The sequence below is a fragment of the Pseudophryne corroboree genome, chromosome 4 (assembly GCF_028390025.1).
Source record: "Pseudophryne corroboree isolate aPseCor3 chromosome 4, aPseCor3.hap2, whole genome shotgun sequence".
In the NCBI taxonomy this organism is placed as follows: Eukaryota; Metazoa; Chordata; class Amphibia; order Anura; family Myobatrachidae; genus Pseudophryne; species Pseudophryne corroboree.
This window is the reverse complement of record NC_086447.1, coordinates 126392949-126407323: the sequence shown is the minus strand read 5'-3', so window position 1 is coordinate 126407323 and position 14375 is coordinate 126392949.

Below are 14375 nucleotides of genomic sequence, written 5' to 3'. Positions count from 1 at the left end.
CTTCTCCAAGGAGTAGGTGGAGCAAATGAGTGGTGTGTCCCCGTCGGTTGTGCCGACTTCAGATTTGATGGACATGTGGCATACGTTGCATGCAAGTGTGGCATCTTTACATAAAAGGCTTGATAAGGCTGGTTTAGGGGGGACATCAGGCGGTCAATCCACAGATTGGACCGACTCACAGGGCCCGTCGGGGTCTCAAAAACGTCCCTTAACACAAGACACTACTACCGACACGGATTCTGATTCCAGTGTTGACTATGACGAAGTAAAATTGCACCCTAGGGTGACTAAAACCATTCAGTGCATGATTGTGGCAATAAGGGATGTGTTGCATATTGTGGATGAACCCTCGGTCCCCGACACAAGGGTACACATGTTTAAGGAAAAGAAACAGATTATTAATTTTCCCACATCTCATGAATTAAATGAGTTCTTTGGAAAAGCTTGGGAGACTCCGGATAAGAGACCGCAGATCCCCAAAAGAATTTTTATGGCATACCCTTTCCCTAAGCAGGACAGGGAGATTTGGGAATCACCCCCCACTGTGGACAAGGCCCTGACGCGCTTGTCCAAGAAAGTGGCGCTACCGTCTCCTGACACAGCGGCCCTTAAGGACCCTGCAGATCGCAGGCAAGAAACTACATTAAAGGGTATTTATTCGCATACGGGTGCTGTGTTAAGACCGACGATTGCGTCGGCATAGGTGTGTAGCGCAATTGCAGCTTGGACAGATGAGCTGACAGATCAATTTGATACTATGGATAAGGATACTATATTCCTAACTCTAGCCCATATAAAAGATGCAGTCTTATTTATGAGGGATGCTCAAAGGGACATTGGATTGCTAGCTTCCAGGGCCAATGCCATGTCTATCTCAGCAAGAAGATCCTTATGGACTCGCCAATGGACGGGTGATGCGGATTCCAAAAAACATATGGAAGTACTACCCTATAAGGGTGATGTATTGTTTGGGGATGGGCTGACGGACCTGGTTTCCACAGCTACAGCAGGTAAATCAAATTTTTTACCATATATTCCCCATCAGCAAAAGAAAGCAACACCCTATCAGATGCAGTCCTTTCGGTCGCACAAGTCCAAAAGAGGTCGGGGATCCTCTTTCCTCGCCAGAGGTAAGGGCAGAGGCAAGAGAGCACCTGCTTCGGCAGGTGCCCAGGAACAAAAGTCCTCCCCGGCTGCTCCAAAAACCACAGCATGACGCTGGGACTCCCCTGAGGGAGTCCGCACCGGTGGGGGCACGTCTTCGACTTTTCAGTCAGGCCTGGGTCAGTTCGGACCTGAATCCCTGGGTGTTGGAAATAGTTTCCCAGGGTTACAAATTGGAATTCGAGGATGTGCCCCCGAGCCGATTTTTCAAATCGGCCCTACCAGCTTCCACATCGGAAAGGGATGTAGTGTTAGCTGCAATTAAAACGCTGTGTATACAGCAAGTGATAATCAAGGTTCCCCTGCACCAGCAGGGAAGAGGTTACTATTCAACCCTATTTGTGGTCCCGAAACCGGACGGTACGGTCAGACCGATTTTAAATCTGAAATCCCTAAACCTGTACATAAAAAGATTCAAATTCAAAATGGAATCTCTCAGAGCGATAATAGCAACATGGAGGAGGGGGAGTTTATGGTGTCTCTGGACATAAAGGATGCGTACCTTCATGTCCCCATATATGCCCCCCATCAGGAATACCTGAGATTCGCTGTACAGGATTGTCATTACCAATTTCAGACGTTGCCGTTTGGACTTTCCACGGCCCCGAGGATTTTCACCAAAATAATGGCGGAAATGATGGTGGTCCTGCGCAAGCATGGAGTCACAATTATCCCATACTTGGACGATCTCCTGATAAAGCGAGATCAAGGGAGAAATTGCTGAGCAGTGTGGCGCTCTCTCTGAGAGTGCTCCAGCAACACGGTTGGATTCTAAATCTACCAAAGTCACAGTTGATTCCGACAACTCGACTACCGTTCCTAGGTATGATACTGGATACGGAACAAATGAAGGTCTTTCTCCCAATAGAGAAAGCCCAAGACATCCAGAACATGGTCAGAGACCTGCTAAAACCGAAAAGGGTGTCAGTTCACCAATGCACTCGAGTTCTGGGGAAAATGGTGGCGGCCTACGAGGCCATTCCCTTCGGAAGGTTCCATGCAAGGACTTTTCAATGGGACCTTCTGGACAAGTGGTCAGGGTCCCATCTGCACTTACATCGGAAAATAACTCTGTCCCCAGGAACCAGAGTGTCCCTCCTGTGGTGGTTGCAAAGTGCTCACCTGCTGGAGGGTCGCCGGTTCGGGATTCAGGATTGGATCCTGGTTACCACGGACGCAAGCCTCCGAGGATGGGGAGCGGTCACACAGGGAAAGACTTTTCAGGGTCTTTGGTCAGACCAGGAGTCCTGTCTACACATCAATGTGTTGGAACTCAGGGCCATTTACAACGGCCTTCGACAAGCGGAGAGTTTTCTTCGAAACCTACCGGTTCTGATTCAATCAAACAATGTCACAGCAGTGGCTAATGGGAACCGCCAAGGCGGGACAAGAAGCAGAGTCGCGATGGCGGAAGCCACAAGGATACTTCGCTGGGCGGAAAATCATGTAAGCGCTCTGTCGGCTGTCTTCATTCCGGGAGTGGACAAATGGGAAGCAGACTTCCTCAGCAGACACGATCTCCATCCAGGAGAGTGGGGACTTCATCAAGAAGTCTTTGCAGACGTAACACGTCTTTGGGGAACTCCTCAAATAGACATGATGGCGTCACGCCTCAACAAAAAACTTCGGAGGTATTGCGCAAGGTCTTGGGACCCTCAGGCAGTAGCAGTAGACGCACTGGTAACACCGTGGGTGTTCGAATCGGTCTACGTGTTTCCTCCTCTTCCTCTCATCACGAAAGTGTTGAGGATCATAAGACGAAGAAGAGTACAGACGATACTCGTTGTCTCAGACTGGCCTCGAAGGGCCTGGTACTCGGATCTACAAGAGATGCTCACAGGAGACCCCTGGCCTCTTCCTCTGAGGGAAGACCTGTTGCAGCAGGGGCCCTGTGTATTTCAAGACTTACCGCGGTTACGTTTGATGGCATGGCGGTTGAACGCCGAATCCTAGCTAAAAAGGGGATTCCGGAAGAGGTCATCCCTACTTTGATCAAGGCTAGGAAGGAGGTGACGATAAAACATTATCACCGTATATGGCGAAAGTATGTGTCTTGGTGTGAGACCAAGAATGCACCTACGGAAGATTTTCATCTGGGTCGTTTTCTCCACTTCCTACAGACAGGAGTGGATATGGGCCTGAAATTAGGCTCGGTTAAGGTACAGATTTTTCTTTCAGAAGGAATTGGCTTCTCTTCCAGAAGTCCAGACATTTGTAAAGGGAGTGCTGCACATCCAGCCCCCTTTTGTGCCTCCAGTGGCACCATGGGACCTGAACGTGGTGTTGCAGCTCCTAAAATCACACTGGTTTGAACCGCTTAACAAGGTTGAGTTGAAATTTCTTACCTGGAAGGTGGTCATGTTGTTGGCCTTAGCATCAGCAAGGCGAGTGTCAGAATTGGCGGCTCTCTCACACAAGAGCCCCTACTTGATTTTTCATGTGGATCGAGCTGAATTGAGGACACGTCCGCAATTTTTGCCTAAAGTGGTTTCGTCGTTCCATATGAATCAACCTATTGTGGTGCCTGTGGCTACCGGTGACCTGGAGGATTCCAGATCCCTAGACGTAGTCAGGGCCTTAAAGATTTATGTAGCCAGGACGGCTAGAATTAGGAAAACAGAGGCTCTGTTTGTCCTGTATGCGGCCAATAAGATTGGCGCTCCTGCTTCAAAGCAGACTATTGCTCGCTGGATCTGTAATACGATTCAGCAGGCTCACTCTACGGCTGTATTGCCGGTACCAAATTCGGTTAAGGCCCATTCCACTAGGAAGGTGGGTTCTTCTTGGGCGGCTGCCCGAGGCGCCTCGGCTTTACAACTTTGCCGAGCGGCGACTTGGTCGGGGTCAAACACCTTTGCTAAATTCGACAAGTTTCATACCCTGGCTGATGAGGACCTAGCGTTTGCTCAGTCGGTGCTGCAGAGTCATACGCACTCTCCCGCCCGATTGGATGCTTTGGTGTAAACCCTTACGGAGTCCCCAGCATCCTCTAGGACGTAAGAGAAAATAAGATTTTAAACCTACCGGTAAATCTATTTCTCCTAGTCCGTAGAGGATGCTGGGCGCCCGTCCCAGTGCGGAAACTCTGCAAGACTTGTATATAGTTGTTGCTTACATAAGGGTTATGTTACAGTTGACATCGGTCTAGGACCGTTACTGTTGTTTTTGTTCATACTGTTAACTGGTTATGTATGTTCCAGGTTACATGGTATGATTGGTGTGGGCTGGTATGAATCTTGCCCTTGGATTGCTAAATCCTGCCTTGTATTGTCCATCTCCTCTGGGCACAGTTCTCTAACTGAGGTCTGGAGGAGGGGCATAGAGGGATGAGCCAGTGCACACCCATAGTCAAAGTTCTTTTTAGGTGCCCTATCTCCTGCGGAGCCCGTCTATACCCCCATGGTCCTTACGGAGTCCCCAGCATCCTCTACGGACTAGGAGAAATAGATTTACCGGTAGGTTTAAAATCTTATTTTTATCCAAAGATGCTGCTAGTTTTAGTATGCTGATAGAGAAAAATGTTCAGCCCTCGCTAAACAGGATTGCTCTCATAAATACTACTTTTCCACCCCTTGAATCACCACGATCTACTCAAAATATGCTAAACAGACCATTCGCCTTTACCTATAAATCCATTTGCAGAAACATATACCTGCTATGTTGCAAGACAGCATTTGCGCCACTGGCCAACAGTTTTGCCCATTGGTAAATGGTCATTATTCTGGAAATTAATGAAACAGGGAGCATTAATTTAAGATCCACTACTTTATTAAATCCATTTTCCTAAAAACATTTAAAAGAAAATGGCATACAGACATGGACAAACTTGTTGGTACCCTTCCGTGCAAAAATAACATGTTTTTCACTGAATGAACTTGAAAGTGACAACAGTAATTGTCATCCCGCAGTTTAATTCCACACAATATCTATATCTATAATAAAGTTGTAATGGTTATGTAACATATGTACATAGAATATTTTTTTGGGGGAAAATGTACTCCTTGGCACTGTGTGTGAACTATGGATACAAAATAATAGTTTTTCTGAATGTTTTTTTGTCTGTCTGTTTGTGATGGCATCACACAAATAGGGATGAATTTAGGTTGCGCTTTCACTACTTTATAGCTTAGTCATCTAGAAACAAACTGAGGTATGTATTATCTCAATGTGACATGAGGGAGAGGAGCAATAAAGGAAACACCAGATGTTTGACACTAGGTGCGTACAGTGTGCAGGCTCATCAAGCCAAAAATGACAATATGTACATAAATATATTTTTGGGGGGCCAAATATACCTCTTTGGGCTGTTTATGAACTATGACGACAAAAACATTTTTTATCGGAATTTACACAGGCTTCTCAAGTCTATATATAAATATATATGTATTTACTAGGTGATTCATCACGCCCTACGGGCGCTCTTCACACAATCGTAAGGCCCTATGCCTCCTTAACCCTTGCACGCCCTTGTGGCGTGCAATATTTGTATTATATGGAGTATTACTTCCAATCATAATTGTGTGAGTGGTTAAATATTGCACGGACAAAGGGCATGCGATGGTTAAGGGGTCGTAGCCCCTTGCAACGTTGTGAACAGTGCATGCCGGGCCTGATGAATCCCATAGTAGGTACTGTGGTTGGGGGAGTGGCGGGTGTGGGGGAGAGGCGGATGAGGGAGGTGGTCCGGGGGTGCCGCGGGTGGGGGAGGGGTGGTTGCAGGGGTGCCGTGGGGGGGGGGGGAGGGGCTGGTGAGGTAGTACCATGGGTGGGGGAGGGTTGGGTTCATGGGTGCCGCGGGAGGAAGCAAAAAAATGGGTGTGGCCAAATGCCACATGGGGCATGGCCAATGAAAATGGGGGCGTGATACACATATGGGGGAGGGGCAGATACACGTATGACCCCAATAGTGTCAGATACACGTTGCACCACAGTGCTAGATATACATTGCCCCACAGTGCCAGATACATATAACCCCACAGTGCCAGATACACATTGCCCCACAGTGCCAGATACACAAATGTCCCCAGAGTGCCAGATACACAAATGTCCCCAGAGTGTCAGATACACATTGCCTCACAGTGCCAGATACACATTGCCCCACAGTGCCAGATGCACATTGCCCCACAGTGCCAGATACACAAATGTCCCCAGAGTGCCAGATACACATTGCCCCACAGTGCCAGATACACATTGCCCCACAGTGCCAGATACACAAATGTCCCCAGAGTGCCAGATACACATTGCCCCACAGTGCCAGATGCACATTGCCCCACAGTGCCAGATGCACATTGCCCCACAGTGCCAGATACACATTGCCCCACAGTGCCAGATACAGAAATGCCCCCAGAGTGCCATACATTGCCTCACAGTGTCAGATACACATTGCCCCACAGTGCTAGATACACAAATGCCCCCACTGTGTCAGATATACATTGCCCCCCGTGCCAGATACAGAAATGCCCCTACAGTGCCAGATATGCCCCCAGTGCCAGATATCCTCCAGTGCCAGGTATACATGCCCCCCTGTGCCAGATATCCCCCAGTGCCAGGTATATATGCCCCCCTGTGCTAGATATGCCCCCAGTGCCAGATATCCCCCAGTGCCAGGTATACATGCCCCCCCAGTGCCAGATATCCCCCAGTGCCAGGTATACATGCCCCCCCAGTGCCAGATATCCCCCAGTGCCAGGTATACATGCCCCCCCAGTGCCAGATATCCCCCAGTGCCAGGTATAACATGCCCCCCCAGTGCCAGATATCCCCCAGTGCCAGGTATAACATGCCCCCCAGTGCCAGATATCCCCCAGTGCCAGGTATACATGCCCCCCTGTGCCAGATATCCCCCAGTGCCAGGTATATATGCCTCCCTGTGCCAGATATGCCCCCAGTGCCAGGTATACATGCCCCCCTGTGCCAGATATCCCCCAGTGCCAGGTATATATGCCCCCCTGTGCCAGATATGCCCCCAGTGCCAGGTATATATGCCCCCCTGTGCCAGATATGCCCCCAGTGCCAGGTATACATGCCCCCCTGTGCCAGATATCCCCCAGTGCCAGGTATATATGCCCCCCTGTGCCAGATATGCCCCCAGTGCCAGGTATATATGCCCCCCTGTGCCAGATATGCCCCCAGTGCCAGGTATACATGCCCCCCCAGTGCCAGGTATAACATGCCCCCCTCCCCTACTCACCGCTGCCGTCGCTGTCCTCCTGTCTGTCATGTGAGGGAAGGAGAGTGCAGCCTGCGCCTCTCGTTCCCCTCAGTCTTCGGCGGGTGTCTCAGTTTAATTCAGCGCCGATCCGTGAGCCAATCAGAGCTCGCGGGTGCGAGCTCTGATTGGCTCACGGATCGGCGCTGAAGTAAACTGAAACACCCACCGGAGACTGAGGGGAACGAGAGGCGCAGGCTGCACTCTCCTGCCCTCACATCAGAGGCGTGTGCGGCGGTGCGGCGTGGGGGAGGGAGGGAAGGAAGAGGAGCGGCGGCCCGTCGGTGTGGGTACGGCGTACCCACGGCTAAATTCTTACGGGTACGCCGTACCCGCCCACTTGCACCACTGGACATCACACACAGAGGAGGCTCCGGGGCTCAGAGAGTATGCGGCACAGGGAGGGCTATGAAAGCCTTCCTCTGCGCAGCTTTCATACACATCTATGCCGGTGGCTGCAGCAGCTTTTGTTCCACCTGCGCTGCTGCTAGGGAGTGGGGACTGTTTATGCTGGAGGGGGCAGGCGGACTGGCAGCAGTACATAGGACGCTGCAGTAACAGGATTCCCCCCCCCCCCCTATCTGCAGCGCAGAGGCTTGCTGCAGATGCAGTGGCATATCCTCCAACTGTACCTTTTTGGCAGGGACAGCACCTTTTTTTTTATAGTCTGTGCTGATTTTTGGCTCTCCAAATTTCCATTGAAAGTATAGGAAAAGGGGCGTGGCCACGTCACTTTACCCGTGGCCACACACCCTTTTCGAATTTGTACCGATTTTTATGTGTACATTTTTGGAGGGTATGTTGCTACAGATGCAGTGGGCCTATTTTGGGGTGTGGACCTGGAGCTGCAGTTCCATCAGCCCCCTTGTTAATCCTGCTCTGGGAACACCCAGCAGCCAAAGGGCAGAGCCTCCCATTGGATGTAACCTGTGTGGGAGAGCGTTTCTCGGCCAATCAACTATGGACTTAGTGTGATAGACCTGCCACTAACCCAATGAGAGCTCCTAGCCACGCCCAGCATTATACACACAGTCACTCTGGGCTATTAGATAGATAGATAGATAGATAGATAGATAGATAGATAGATAGATAGATAGATAGATAGATAGATACACTGCTCAAAAAAATAAAGGGAACACTAAAATAACATCCTAGATATGGAATGAATGAAATATTCTTATTAAATACTTTGTTCTTTACATAGTTGAATGTGCTGACAACAAAATCACACAAAAAATATCAATGGAAATCAAATTTATTAACCCATGGAGGTCTGGATTTGGAGTCACACTCAAAATGAAAGTGGAAAAACACACTACAGGCTGATCCAACTTTGATGTAATGTCCATAAAACAAGTCAAAATGAGGCTCAGTAGTGTGTGTGGCCTCCACGTGCCTGTATGACCTCCCTACAACCCACACAAGTGGCTCAGGTAGTGCAGCTCATCCAGGATGGCACATCAATGCGAGCTGTGGCAAGAAGGTTTGCTGTGTCTGTCAGCGTAGTGTCCAGAGCATGGAGGCGCTACCAGGAGACAGGCCAGTACATCAGGAGATGTGGAGGAGGCCGTAGGAGGGCAACAACCCAACACTGGGTAATGAGATATTAGGGGCTTGTTGGATTTGTTTTATCTGTTTTAACATGTTTATTGAATGTTAAATTGTACAATAAATTTTTATTATATTAGGTTGCTGGTTGAATTCTAAATTTTAAATTAGATTAATTATGTACGCCCTCTGAATTTGTTTCTATCTCTATCTCTTGAACCCTGTTCTAGCAGAAGGGTTATTCTAGAGGTGCTGCCTTTGTAGAAGCGCATGACAAGGGTAAAATTGTTATATATATATATATATATATATATATATATATATATATATATATACAATGTATACATATATTGTAACTCAACCAGGGAGAGAAGTCAGCCGCCAGCACTCCGAGTCCTTATTTCCCGGAAGTGACGCATGTTTTGCTCGGGGAGCTTGTTCACCTGATCGCTTGATTTGACTTCGACTATTATTTACTCCTAAGTAGTTTCTTATACCCCTTTTCCACTAGCTCTAAAAACACGGGTAAATGTGCGGGGGCGCGCATTTACCCGTGTTTTTTTCTAGTGGAAACGGCCCCCCCTACAAATTCCCAGATCAAGTGATCCGGGAATCCTACCCAGGTAGCTTACGAGTTCAACCCGGTAAGCTGTGCAGTGTAAACGGAAGCCATGTTGATGCGACACGGCTCCCGTTCACAGTGTATGAAAGGGCGGCGCTGGAAGATCATGTGATCTCCCAGCGCCACCCCTGCCGCGTCACCAGCAGCATCACCAACCTGGCAATATGCCGGTTTGGTGAGCGCAGTGTAGAAGGGGGCTCTAGCACGGGTCGCAGCCGTGTCAGGCTCCCGGCTGCGACCTGTGCTAGCTAGTGGAAAAGGGGTATTACTTTCTTCATACATATGGTTGATGCAATATATTCCGGATTTACTGTATATAATTCAATACAGGACGGAACACTGGGAGTTATCTATTTAATAATTTTCTGGTAGTTCTTAAATCTTAAATAGACAGCAATAAACATTAAGTTTTATACTCTCTATATTTCTTTATCTTTCATTCATATTGAAACACGTGTGCCCCAGATAGACCTAACAGTCTCTTTTGCCTCTACGCATAACCCCAAGAACTTTTGTAATATTTACATAATATATTTGTTATAATTCCAATATTTATTTGTAACATCAGCCAGCACTCAAGTTATATTGTGACCAGTGTGGTATAGGGATCCGGTCTGAAGATCGACAGTGTCTAGGTCGACAATGTTTAGGTCGACCACTATAGGTCGACAGTCACTAGGTCAACAGGGTCAAAAAGGTCCACAGGGTCAGACGGTCAACATATTCTAGGTCGACAGGTCAAAAGGTCGACATGAGTTTTTCAAAATAATTTTTTTTTTTTTTACTTTTTCATACTTACTTACGTGGACTATTGTGAAACACGGAGGTGGATCGCTGATGTTTTGGGGATGTGTGAGCTACAAAGGCACTGGAAACTTGGTCAAAATTGATGGTAAGATGAATGCAGCATGTTATCAGAAAATACTGGAGGAAAATTTGCACTCATCAGCCCGGAAGCTGCGCATGGGACGTACTTGGACGTTCCAACATGGCAATGATCCAAAACACAAGGCCAAGTCAACCTGTCATTGACTACAGCAGAATAAAGTGAAGGTTCTGGAGTGGCCATCTCAGTCTCCTGACCTCAATATCATTGAGCCACTCTGGGGAGATCTCAAACGTGCAGTTCATGCAAGACAGCCCAAGAATTTACAGGAACTGGAGGCTTTTTGCCAAGAAGAATGGGCAGCTTTACCATCTGAGAAAATAAAGAGCCTCATCCACAACTACCACAAAAGACTTCAAGCTGTCATTGATGTTAAAGGGGGCAATACACGGTATTAAGAACTGGGGTATGTAAACTTTTGATCAGGGTCATTTGGGTAGTTTCTGTTGTCATTAGGATTTAAAAAGAGTAAACACAGTTGTTTGACAATAAATGGCTTCACCCAACCACTAACCATGAGTGAAAGAAAAGTTTGTGAGTTATCATTCATAGGGGTATATTTACTAAAATTCGTATTTTTCTGAATGAGGTTAAAGTTCAAACACGAATGACATCATGTGTGAATTTGCAACTTTTTGAATTTATTACGCCTCATTTACTATGCTGTCGTGTTTTGATTATTTCCATTTTTCGATGTCGATGTCATTCGTGTTTTTCCAAGGTAGAATGCGGCCGATTTTGTGGATTTGCGGCCGTGTTGTCAGGTTTTTTTCGACTGCGTCATTTTTCGGTTACGGCAGTGTTTTCCCGTTCCCGGCCGCGTTTTTTTTCTAAGTTTCGTTTTTGTCACTCGTCCGTGATTGGTTTGATTCGTGATGGAGGAGTGTCTGTGCTCATTACTATAAAAGCGCCCCAAACCGTCTGAACCTCGTGGGTTTAGCTAGTGGAGAGGTGAGAGGAAGTTGTGTTTGGAGTTGGAGAGTTGATAGGAGTTCTTGGCGGTTTTGAGGAGGTTCTTTGCGATTGTTGAGTGCTGTACTGTGTGTGTAAGTAGTCTTGTCATACTTGTGTAGTTATTTAAAAGTCTGTCTAGTTTTTTGTCTTTGTTTTTTTTTAAAGTCTATTGTCATTGTTTGTGAGTGAGTGAGTGAGTGAGTGAGTGTGTGTGTGTGTTTGGTGTCTGGTGTGTAGTGGTAGTGGAGTGTGTTTAGTGTTTTTTTTTCTCAGTGTTATTTGTTGTTTGTCCTGAATATGTCCCAGTCAGAGGTGAGTGTGGTGGAGGAGGTGAGTGAGAGGGAGGAGGTGAGTGAGGTGGAGGAGGTGAGTGTGGTGGAGGAGGTGAGTGAGAGGGAGGAGGTGAGTGAGGTGGAGGAGGTTAGTGAGGAGGAGGGGGAGGTTGCTGCTGCGGCCTCGAGTGACAGTGATGGTGCTGTGGCTCCGCAGCCACGGATCACTACAAAGACGGGCCACAATGTCAAATTCAGCTACGCAGAGAATATGGCATTGGTGCGGGAGCTGATGAGACATCATCGTCAGCTGTTTGGCCATGATGCTGCCAAGGTTTCTTCACGCAGGAAGAGTGTTCTGTGGGGGAAGGTAGTTGCGGCAGTTAATAGTGAGGGTGTTGGTGAGGAGGCCCAAGGACACATGTCGTAAGCGATTCTACGACATCAAGCAGCGTGTCAAGGCTAAGATGTCTAAGGAGCATCGTATCGGGATTGGGAGGAGCCTGTGCGTACTCTTATTCCACCAGAAGTGGTTGGTGCGACTCATGTCCGGGATTCGGATCGCCCAAGGCAGGATGGTGAGTTGTATTTTTTTTATAATTTATAATTAAAACATCTGTGCTTTGTCCTTAGTTGTCTGAAATGTCTTCTAGCTAATTGTGATTGTAAGTTGGTTAATTCTTCTAATGTGTTGGTGATGTAGTTTTATTCACAAATAGTTATGTTTTTGTCCTTTGTATTGTCAATTTAGCAGGTGACCTTGGCCTTTTTCTGTTTTTAAAAAAAATAAAAATAAGAATTTACTCACCGGTAATTCTATTTCTCGTAGTCCGTAGTGGATGCTGGGTACTCCGTAAGGACCATGGGGAATAGACGGGCTCCGCAGGAGACTGGGCACTCTAAAAGAAAGATTAGGTACTACCTGGTGTGCACTGGCTCCTCCCTCTATGCCCCTCCTCCAGACCTCAGTTAGGGAAACTGTGCCCGGAAGAGCTGACACTACAAGGAAAGGATTTGGAATCCAGGGTAAGACTCATACCAGCCACACCAATCACACCGTACAACTTGTGATAACTATACCCAGTTAACAGTATGAACAACAAATGAGCCTCATTAACAGATGGCTCATAACAAAACCCTTTAGTTAAGCAATAACTATATACACGTATTGCAGAGAGTCCGCACTTGGGACGGGCTCCCAGCATCCACTACGGACTACGAGAAATAGAATTACCGGTGAGTAAATTCTTATTTTCTCTGACGTCCTAGTGGATGCTGGGTACTCCGTAAGGACCATGGGGATTATACCAAAGCTCCCAAACGGGCGGGAGAGTGCGGATGACTCTGCAGCACCGCATGAGCAAACTCAAGGTCCTCCTCAGCCAGGGTATCAAACTTGTAGAATTTTGCAAACGTGTTTGACCCCGACCAGGTAGCAGCTCGGCAAAGTTGTAATGCCGAGACCCCTTGGGCAGCCGCCCAAGAAGAGCCCCCTTCCTCGTGGAATGGGCTTTTACTGATTTAGGATGCGGCAGTCCAGCCGCAGAATGTGCAAGTTGAATCGTGCTACAGATCCAGCGAGCAATAGTCTGCTTAGAAGCAGGAGCACCCAGCTTGTTGGGTGCATGCAGGATAACAGCGAGTCAGTATTTCTGACTCTAGCCGTCCTGGAAACATAGATTTTCAGGGCCCGGACTACATCCAGCAACTTGGAGGCCTCCAAGTCCCGAGTAGCCGCAGGCACCACAATAGGTTGGTTCAAATGAAACGCTGATACCACCTTAGGGAGAAATTGTGGACGAATCCTCAATTCTGCCCTGTCCCTATGGAAGATCAGATAAGGGCTTTCACATGACAAAGCCGCCAATTCTGACACACGCCTAGCCGAAGCCAAGGCCAAATATATATATGACCACTTTCCACGTGAGATACTTCAACTCCACGTTCTGAAGTGGCTCAAAACAATGTGATTTTAGGAAATCCAACACTACGTTGAGATCCCAAGGTGCCACTGGAGGCACAAAAGGGGCCTGAATCTGCAGCACTCCCTTAACAACGTCTGAACTTCAGATAGCGTCTTTCCTAGCCTTTAACAGCGTAGGAATCACTTAATCTGGAACGCCCTTTTCCGTTAGGATCCGGCGTTCAACCGCCAAGCCTTCAAATGCAGCCGCGGTAAGTCTTGGAACAGACAGGGCCCCTGCAGTAACAGGTCCTGTCTGAGAGACAGAGGCCATGGGTCCTCCGAGATCATTTCTTGTAGTTCTGGGTACCAAGTTCTTCTTGGCCAATCCAGAACTACGAGTATAGTTCTTACTCCTCTTTTACTTACTATCCTCAGTACCTTGGGTATGAGAGGAAGAGGAGGGAACACATCAACCGACTGGTACACCCACGGTGTCACTAGTGCATCCACAGCTATCGCCTGAGGGTCTCTTTACCTGGCGCAATACTTTTTTAGCTTTTTGTTGAGGCGGGACGCCATCATGTCCACCTGTGGCCGTTCCCAACGGTTCACAATCTGCGTGAAGACTTCTGGATGAAGTCCCCACTCTCCCGGGTGGAGGTCGTGCCTGCTGAGGAAGTCTGCTTCCTAGTTTTCCACACCCAGAATGAACACTGCTGACAGTGTTAGCACGTGATACTCCGCCCATCGGAGAATCCTTGTGGCTTCTGCCAACGCCATCCTGCTTCTTGTGCCGCCTTGTCGGTTTATATGGG